Below are 10207 nucleotides of genomic sequence, written 5' to 3'. Positions count from 1 at the left end.
CATAGAACATAGAACAGTACAGGTAGGGTACTTGGCAATGTGGAGGTGCAAAGAGATCTTGGGGTCTATGTTCATAGATCTTTGAAAGTTGCCACTCAAGTGGATAGAGCTGTGAAGAAGGCCTATGGTGTGCTAGCGTTCATTAGCAGAGGGATTGAATTTAAGAGCCGTGAGGTGATGATGCAGCTGTACAAAACCTTGGTCAGGCCTCATTTGGAGTACTGTGTGCAGTTCTGGTCGCCTCATTTTAGGAAGGATGTGGAAGCTTTGGAAAAGGTGTAAAGGAGATTTACCAGGATGTTGCCTGGAATGGAGAGTAGGTCATACGAGGAAAGGTTGAGGGTGCTAGGCCTTTTCTCATTAGAACGGAGAAGGATGAGGGGCGACTTGATAGAGGTTTATAAGATGATCAGGGGAATAGATAGAGTAGACAGTCAGAGACTTTTTCCCCGGGTGGAACACACCATTACAAGAGGACATAAATTTAAGATAAATGGTGGAAGATATAGAGGGGATGTCAGAGGTAGGTTCTTTCCCCAGAGAGTAGTGGGGGCATGGAATGCACTGCCTGTGGAAGTAGTTGAGTTGGAAACGTTAGGGACCTTCAAGCGGCTATTGGATAGGTACATGGATTAGGGTAGAATAATGGAGTGTAGGTTAACTTCTTAAGGGCGGCACGGTAGCATTGTGGATAGCACAATTGCTTCACAGCTCCAGGGTCCCAAGTTCGATTTCGACTTGGGTCGCTGTCTGTGTGGAGTCTGCACATCCTCCCCGTGACTGCGTGGGTTTCCTCCGGGTACTCCGGTTTCCTCCCACAGTCCAAAGATGTGCAGGTTGGGTGGATTGGCCATGAAAAATTGTCCAAAATTCTTTGATTAACCTAGGACAAAAGTTCGGCGCAACATCGTGGGCCAAAGGGCCTGTTCTGTGCTGTATTTCTCTATCTATCTACAGGCCCTTCAGCCCACAATGTTGTGCCGACCATTTATCCTAATCTAAGATCAGCCAAACCTACACCCCTTCAATTTATCGCTGTCCATGTGCCTGTCCAAGAGTCGCTTAAATGTCCCTAATGACTCTGACTCCACCACCTCTGCTGGCAGTGCATTCCACACACCCACCACTCTCTGTGTAAAGAACCTGCCTCTGATATCTCCCCTGTACCTTATTCCAATCACCTTAATATTATGTCCCCTCGTGACAGCCATTTCTGCCCTGGGGAAAAGTCTCTGGCTATCCACTCTATCCATGCCTCTCATCAACTTGTACACCTCTATCAAGTCACCTCTCTTCCTTCTTCACTCCAGTAAGAAAAGCCCTAGCTCCCTCAACCTTTCTTCATAAGACATGCCCTCCAGTCCAGGCAGCATCCTGGTAAATCTCCTCTACACCCTCTCCAAAGCATCCACATCCTTCCTATAATGAGGCGACCAGAACTGGACACAATATTCCAAGTGTGGTCTAACCAGGGTTTTATAAAGCTGCAGCAAAACCTCACGGCTCTTAAACTCAATCCTCCTGTTAATGAAAGCCAGCACACCTTCTTAACAACCCTATCAACCTGGTTGGCTACTATGTACAAGGACCCCAAGATCCCTCTGTTCACCATTCAAATTCGACCTTCCAAAATAAATCACTTCACATTTATCTAGGTTGAACTCCGTCTGCCACTTCTCAGCCCAGTTCTGCATCCTGTCAATGTCCTGTTGTAACCTGCAACAGCCCTCAACACTATCTACAACTCCACCAACCTTCGTGTCATTGGCAAACTTACTAACCTACCCTTCCACTTCCTCATCCAAGTCATTTATAAAAACCACAAAGAGTAGAGGTCCCAGAACAGATCCCTGCAGGACACCACTGGTCACCGACCTCCAGGCGGAATACTTTCCATCCACTACCACTCGCTGTCTTCTTTCGGCCAGCCAATTCTGTATCCAGACAGCCAAATTTCCCTGTATCACATGTCCCCTAACTTTCTGAATGAGCCTACCATGGGGAACCTTATCAAATGTCTTACTGAAATCCATATACACCACATCCACTGCCCGACCTTCATCAATGTGTCTCGTCACATCCTCAAAGAATTCAATGAGGCTTGTGAGGCATGACCTGCCCCTCACAAAGAGGCATCCTGATGAATATATGAATAGGATGGAAATAGAGGAATACGGACCCCGGAAGAGTAGAAGGGTTTAGGTTAGATGGGCAGCATGGTCGGCGCAGGCTTGGAGGGCCGAAGGGCCTGTTCCAGTGCTGTAATTTTCTTTGCTGTTTGCTTTTTGTACTAACCACTAACACAATCCAGGTAATAAATGGTCAGATTGATGATATTTTGGACAATGCCCAACGTCCATTGACCCGTGACCCCAGTGCAAGCCAAGCAGTGTGGAAGGACAATGAACTACGTTGATGATAGATTTTAATCAGGTGTTGTAGTGAGGAAATTTCCCCAGATACCCAGCCTTCACCATAAAAGCTTCAATTCGAAACATGAATCAGCATTGGTCATGGACTATTGAGATGTAATTCGCACTGTAACATGAGTGAATGTAAAGGGGTCGTGGAAGAATAGCCTTGTGTGTGTGTGAGGGAGTGTGTGAGAGTGTGTGTGTATGTGTGAGTGTGTGCGTGTGAGTATATGTGTGTGAGTGCGTGTGTGAGAGAGTGTGTGAGAGCGCGCGTGTGTGAGTGTATGTGTGTATGTGTGTGTGTGAGAGTGTGTGTCTGAGAGTGTGTGAGTGAGTGTGTGTGAGAGTGTGTGTGAGAGAGTGTGTGTGTGAGAGAGTGTGAGTATGTGTTTGTGTGTATGTGTGTGTGTGAGTGAGTGTGTGTGTGAGTCTGTGTGTGTGATAGTGTGTGTGTGAGTGTGTGTGTGAGAGTGTGTGTGTGAGAGTGTGTGAGATAGTGTGTGTGTGAGAGTGTGAGTGTGTGTGAGAGATTGTGTGAGTGTGTGTAAGTGTATGAGAGAGTGTGAGTGTGTGTGTAAGAGTGTGTGTGTGAGAGTGTGTGTGTGAGAGTGAGTGTGTGTGTGAGAGAGTGTGTGTATGTGAGTGTGTTTGTGTGTGTGTGTGCAAGTGTGTAGGTGAGAGTGTGTGAGTGAGAGAGTGCGTGTGTGTAAGTGTGTATGTGAGAGTGTGTGAGTGTGAGTGTGTGAGTGTGAGTGTGTGAGTGCGTGTGTGTGAGTGTGTGTGTCAGAGAGAGAGTGTGTGTGTGTAAGTGTGTATGTGAGAGTGTGTGAGAGAGTGCGTGTGTGAGAGAGTGCGTGTGTGTAAGTGTGTATGTGAGAGTGTGTGAGTGTGAGTGTGTGAGCGTGTGTGTGAGTGTGTGTGTCAGAGAGAGTGTGTGTGTGTAAGTGTGTGTGAGAGAGTGTGTGTGTGTAAGTGTGTATGTGAGAGTGTGTGAGTGTGTGAGTGTGTGAGTGTGAGTGTGTGTGTCAGAGAGAGAGTGTGTGTGTGTAAGTGTGTATGTGAGTGTGTGTGTGAGTGTGTGCGCACTGCAGTGCTGTTCTCCATTGAGCTATTGGCGTGCTGGGAGGAGCTGTGTTCTGAGCAGCTTTGATAACAGTAAAATGGGAAATCCGATAGCACAGCTACAAGATTATTCCTTTCTCCATCAATATTTTAATGTCCAAATCATGCATTCTGCATTGAAACCCTCAGTTCCTTTATACATGTACATTACCTATAAAAATGTAATTTATATTTTATTCAGCTTGTATCAGAATTACAGGAGTGTGAGAGGATATCGCAGAATTGATCCATCTCACAGGAGGGTGTGTAATTTGTACCGTCACCGCTCCCCACTCCATGAAGCATATTTATTTAAAAATCCGCAGAGAGTAATGGAAGCTGTTGAGAAACTGTAAACCCATTGAGAGCTTCACCGAAAGGTTAATTCTCCACAGACTGGAGTAGGAGAAGCTTGAAAGAGTGAATTACACTCTCCAGCTCCCTAATAACAGAGATGTGGAGGAAAAGATTGCATTGCAGATTTTGGATAGGTGCAGTAGTCACAGGGTAGTTGGCATGGATGACTTTAACTTTCCAAATATTGATTGGAACGACTATAATTCAAATAGTTTGGATGGGGCAGTTTCTGTAGAGTGTGTGCAGGAGGGTTTGCTCACACAATATATGGATAGACTGACAAGAGGCGGGGCCACATTGGATTTGGTACTGGGTAATGAGCTGGGCCACGTGTTAGATTTGGTTGTGGGAGAGCACTTTGGAGATAGTGACCACAATACGGTGACTATAGCAATGGAGAGGGATAGGAACATACGGCAGGGCAAGGTTTATACTGGGGAAGGGTAATTATGATGAGAAGGATGCAAAGGAAATTTACCAGGATGCTGCATGGTTTGGAAGGTAGGTCTTTTGAGGATTGGTTGAGGGAGCTAGGGCTTCTCTCATTAGAGCAAAGGAGGATGAGAGGTGATTTAATTGAGGTGTATAAGATGATGAGAGGGATAGATAGAGTGGACGTTCAGCAAATTTTTCCTCGGGAGGATGTAACTGTGACAAGGGGGCATAACTATAAGGTTCATGGTGGAAGATATAGGAGGGATGTCAGAGGTAGGTTCTTTACTCAGAGAGTGGTTGGGCCGTGGAACGCACTCCCAGCTATGGTAGTGGAGTCGGACACTAGGAACTTCCAAGCGGTTATTGGATAGGCATATGGAGTACACTAGCATGATTGGGAGTAGGTTGATTTGATCTTAGTTTCAGACTAGTTCGGCACAACATCGTGGGCCGAAGGGCCTGTACTGTGCTGTACAGTTCTATGTTCTAATATTCACAGATTCGTACCAACAGATGAAATAGGGGCTTGAGAAGGCCAGTCGGCCCCTCGAGCCTGCTCCGTCATTTAATAAGATCATTGGCTGGTCTGTGTGTATCGGCTGCCACATTCGTCATCTACTCCCGATGACCTTTGATCCTCTTGCCTGGCAAGAATCTATCTCCCTCCACCTCAGAAACTGACAGTGCCCCCGACCTCCACTGGCTTCTAAGTTACACAACCCTCTGATTAGAACACGTTTCTGCTCATCTCTGTCCGAAATGGATGACCCCCTGATTTTAAAACCGTGCCCCCTAGTTCTGGGCTGACCCACAAGAGGAAACGTCTTTTCCACGTCCTCCCTGTCACCGTTCAGAAACTTCAACCAATCGCCCCCTCACTCTTCTAAACTGGAGACACGCCCAGTCTGTCCACCTTTCCCCATTAGACAATCTGCTCATTCTGGGTAAAAATCCAATAAATCCCCTCTCTGCTAAAGAAACCCGCTCTCAACCGTCTCCATCATATTCACATCCTTTGTTTAGTAAGGAGACCAAAACTGGAGGTTGTGGAAGCAGATACATTTACACCGTTCCAAAGGCATCTCGACAAACATATGGATAGGATGGGTATAGAGGGATAACGGCACTAAGAGGTGCTGAGCATTTTGACCAAGGTTGGTATCATGACCGGTACAGGCTTGGAGGGCCGAAGGGCCTCTTCCTGTGCTGTATTGTTCTTTGTTCTTTGTTCGAGATGTGGCTTCACCAACGCCCGTATGACCGAAGCAAGACATCGGCCACGAATCTCCAGAAACAATTCTAAGTGCGATCAGATCCCTCCTGTAATGTGGATTCCAGAACTGCACACAAATACTTTAGCTGTGCCCAAACCAACGTTTTGTAGAGTTCCAGCATAACCTCCCTGCTCTTAAACTCTGAGCCTCGGCTAATAAAGGCAAGTATCCCATCTGCCTTCTCAACCACTCTATCCACCTTGTTTCATTCTGCAGAACTCCAGCTGTCACAAGTTGGATCAGTGAGCCAGAAATCTCAACTTCAACAATAATGTTCGGCTAACCCCTAATTGACACACGTCAGCACAGCTTCATGTGGAGCTTAACTCTGAACAGCTAAGTTACAGCGATTACTGCACCTGAGGAAGAGTGTGTGAGCCTTGGAGAGAATGCAACAGAATGATACTTGGACTGCGAGGGAAGATAATACGAACTAATCCCTAGAATTTAGCAGGCGATCTAGGGGAGATTTGATCAAAGTTTTCCACGAATAAAGAGGAACAGATCTTCTCATCTTGCCGAAGGTGACCCCCTGAGTTCCCCGACAGTGGGATGGGCGAACCACAAAAAACATTGTAGACATCAGCAGGCCCGGAAATCCCACCAGGCCAGCAGCCAATGGGGAGGGGCCTCCGCTGCCGGACAACACGGCGCGTGGGGATGCAAAATCCCATCCATAGAAACTATTTCTGGTTGAGGAGCCTCGGACTAGAGGGGGTAATCTAAAAAGGAGAGGTAGAGTTTTCGGGAGTGAAATTAGGTAACATTTCAATAGATAGACTGTCGCAATATTCTTGTGGTTGTTTAAGGGAGAGGTTCAAAGATGAAGAGTAACTATTTATTCTGCGATATAACACCGGCCAAGATTTCCCTCCCCTATTTGGGTTGGGGACAGAAAATATTAGAAGAACCACAAAGTTGCATTTTACGTCATCATAAATGGATGAGGCAATTGGCAATTGTCCTCTCTCCCCCCCCCCCCCCCATCAGTAACAGCACAAAACTCCAATCGTTCAACGTCAGGAACATCACTATAATTAATTAACATATGATTATCGAGCCTCCAAACCAGAATCATCCCCCGTCCATCACAAAATCCATCCACAACTGCGTGACAGAGGAATAGCGTGAATCACGACTAGGCTCCAAAGCGTGCAGCTGACAAGCTGGCCATGCGGGAGAGCTCGGGTGAGCTCAACGCTCGAGGAGAGATTACGACCAGATACTGCCCCGGCACTATACAGGCATCCCCTTTGGCACAGCCCTCAATACTACCAGGCACCCCTCCCCGGGCATTGCCCAGGCACCCCACAGCAGCGTTGCCAAGGCAATGCAAGGGGTTGACCGGGCAGTTGTGGAGGGTTGCCCAAGGGGATGCCGGCAGAGAGTTTCCAGGGGTAACTGGTTTGGTCTCCATACACTAGGCGGCCTTTATAAATTTATAAATTTAGAGTACCCAATTTATTTTTTCCAATTAAAGGGCAATTTAGCGTGGCCAATCCACCTAGCCTGAACAACTTTGGGTGTGGGGATGAAACCCACGCAGACATGGGGAGAATGTGCAAACTCTACACGGACAGCGTCCCATTGCCTGGGATCGAACCTGGGACCTCGGCGCCGTGAGGCAGCACGTTGAAACGATTATTAAGGCCAGTTAGTTATTTATTGTCTCTGGAGCATCCAATTTGGTAGTCAATTGATTTCTTCTCCTTTTTATTTTCCACACGACTGCCCTGAGGCATAATGGCGGCGAGTCTGGGTGGGCAGGGAAACCAGACCACAGCGTGTTTGAATCGGCGCTTAAAACTGAACCGTTGATCAGTGTTGCCTGGTTACTGGCCTTTGTTTCAGGCCTTTCTACCGGGTTAGCCCACCATTTCCCAACCGTCACCTCTCTGCCTTCTGGTCAGGATTTCCAACGTACTTCCACGTCCTTCTTGAGCCGCACGGTTAACTTCCTCTCCACCCCGCGGCCTCCACATTGACCCTTTCAGTCCTGACCACCCGAATGGTACAAGCAGGGTTGTAGATGTTCAGATCTCTCTTCTGCAAATGGTCGACAATCATCGCTCAATTGTGATATTAAACTGATATTAGATTTCTGGCTAGCCGGAGGTGTAAAGGGATATGGGACAAAGCTGTGTACAGGGAGTTAAGCCACAGATCAGACATCTTTTTACTGAACCAGAGGATTGAATTGAGGGGCTATGTGCCCTCCTCTTGTTCCTATGTCCCAGACTGAAATTTGTTAGTGCTACACAAGATGGCCTGCTATTTATTTGTTATTCAGTACTCAATACGCCAATTACCAAATAGTTGTTGGAGATTTAAGTGCTCTTTTGATCTTGACATTAAATTCAGTGGGTGGGATTCTCCGTCCCACCAGCCGGCCAATGGGGTTCCCCGTTGTGGGAAGTTCCACGCCTTCGGGAAATCTCCGGGTGTGGGAACGCTGCCGGGGAAACGGAGAATCCCACCAACGGATCCAGCCCAGGATTTCTAATCCCCCTTCTCTCCTGCAACTTTTAGCTTCTTGCAGTAATGAAGTTACCATGTAAGACTCCACCCACCCGTAGGAAGCGATACCCCACAGGGGGCACCTATGAGAGATTGACCAACAGTAACTGTGGACTAGATTTTGCCACGCATTCTCTTATTGAACACCGCTCTGTGCAGGATCGGAGTTATAGCTGCATTGTTCTACAATTGCAGTCCCCTTTGCTCAAAAGCCACCCAGACAATGAGTGTCAGCAGGCTATTTGGCCGTGAGAAGAATCACAGTTTGGCCCTACACCATCGCCACACAACGTCACAGTGGCACAGTGGTTAGCGCTGCTGCCTCACAGCTCCAGAGTCCCAGGTTCGACTCTGGCCTGGGGTGACTGTCTGTGGAGTCCGCACATTCTCCCCGTGTCTGCGTGGGTTTCCTCCGGGTGCTCCGGTTTCCTCTCACAGTCCAAAGATGTGCAGCTTAGGTGGATTGGCCATGCTAAATTCCCCCTTGGTTCCCAAAAAGGTGAGGTAGGTTTTCTGGGTTACGGGGATGGGTTAGAGGTGTGGGCTTAAGTCAGGTGCTCTTTCGACAGGCCGGTGCAGACTCGATGGGCCGAATGGCCTCCTGATTTTCATTTCATTGCATTTCATTTCTGCACTGTAAATTCTTAAAACAAAATGTGCGGCCAGCAGGGATCACTGGAATTCTCTTTCGCCTGAGGGGGGGTCTGACTAGGACCCAGCTTGTGAAACCCTCCCACTGGAACAGGTATCTTGAGGACTGCCGGCATCTTCCTGATCCACGTGTCTCACTAATACAGCAGCCAGCTCTCCCACTGACGGGGTGTTGGGGTGGCTGATGTTGTTATTCGTTGCCTGCTTCCGCCTTGATGGTGGGTTGCTGACTCAGTCAATTGATACAATGAGGAGCGTTGCAATTTTTCAATTGAACCCTGATTCAATGATTATCTTGACTGCCGTTTACAGACTAATTAGATCTTCAATGACAAAGGGATTGCTCGCAGTGTTCTGATACATCGAAGTCATTATCAGGTTTAAAACTGGCTGCCTTTGCCTGGTCAGCACAACATAACTCAGCTCAAGGTTATTAACCACATCAAACCTGGGGCCATTTTTAATTTATCTCCCTTCCCCGATGTCCTTGGCAAGCTAATGTCCCTGAACCTTCATTCCCAACCAGCGCAGCACAGAGATATTGACCGTGCTGGGGTAAAAGAGGAGGACTTAAGGATCAGCCGCAAGGTCCTTCGAACGTGCTCAACCATTCAACAAGATCATGGCTGAACTTCTATCCCAGCTACCATTTCCCGTTCAATCCCCAGATCCCTTCATTTATTCCCCTAAAAAAAAAACATAGTTGATTTCTACCCTGAGTATACTCAATGGCTCTGGATCGACGGGCCTCTGACACATAAAATCCCAAAGTTTCACAACCCCTTTAGTGAAGAAATGTGTCCTCATTGCATTCTTAAACTGATGACCCAAGAAAACAGCCAGATGAAAATTGCCTCCCAACATCTATCCTGCCAAATCATTGAAGGGTTTTATATGTTGCAATGAGATTGCCTCTCATTCTTCAAAATTCCAGGGAATATAATCCCAGTCTTTAGTCTTCTAATGGTATCTTCACTGGACGATCCTCTCTCCCCAGGTATCAGTCCTGTGAAATTTCACTGTATTCCATTCAAAGCATGTATATTCTTCCTGAAGGAACCCAAAACCAACACCGTACCCGGTGCTCCAGGTGCAGTCTCACCAAGGTCCTGTTCATCTGATTCATTTCCCTTTTCTGCTGCAAGAGGACCCCTTCATTCATCGCAATTCTCAACACTGGAAGGTGACAGGGAGAAGGTTTCTAACAAAGTACGCTGACACCTTTGGCTTTATAAATAGCAGCGCGGAGTACAACAGCAAGGTCGTCACGCTTTCTAAATCATTGGCTGTGCCTGAACTAGCCCATTGTAAGGGAGAGAGTGGAGGAGAACATTGGTGGAATGGGATCAGGGAATGAGGGACTTCGTTAGTGTGAATAATTGAATAAATACTTGAAAACCAGCATTTACATAGAACAGTACAGCACAGAACAGGCCCTTCGGCCCTCGATGTTGTGCC

The sequence above is a fragment of the Scyliorhinus canicula genome, chromosome 27 (assembly GCF_902713615.1).
Source record: "Scyliorhinus canicula chromosome 27, sScyCan1.1, whole genome shotgun sequence".
NCBI classification, from domain to species: domain Eukaryota; kingdom Metazoa; phylum Chordata; class Chondrichthyes; order Carcharhiniformes; family Scyliorhinidae; genus Scyliorhinus; species Scyliorhinus canicula.
Note: the sequence above shows the minus strand (reverse complement) of the source record.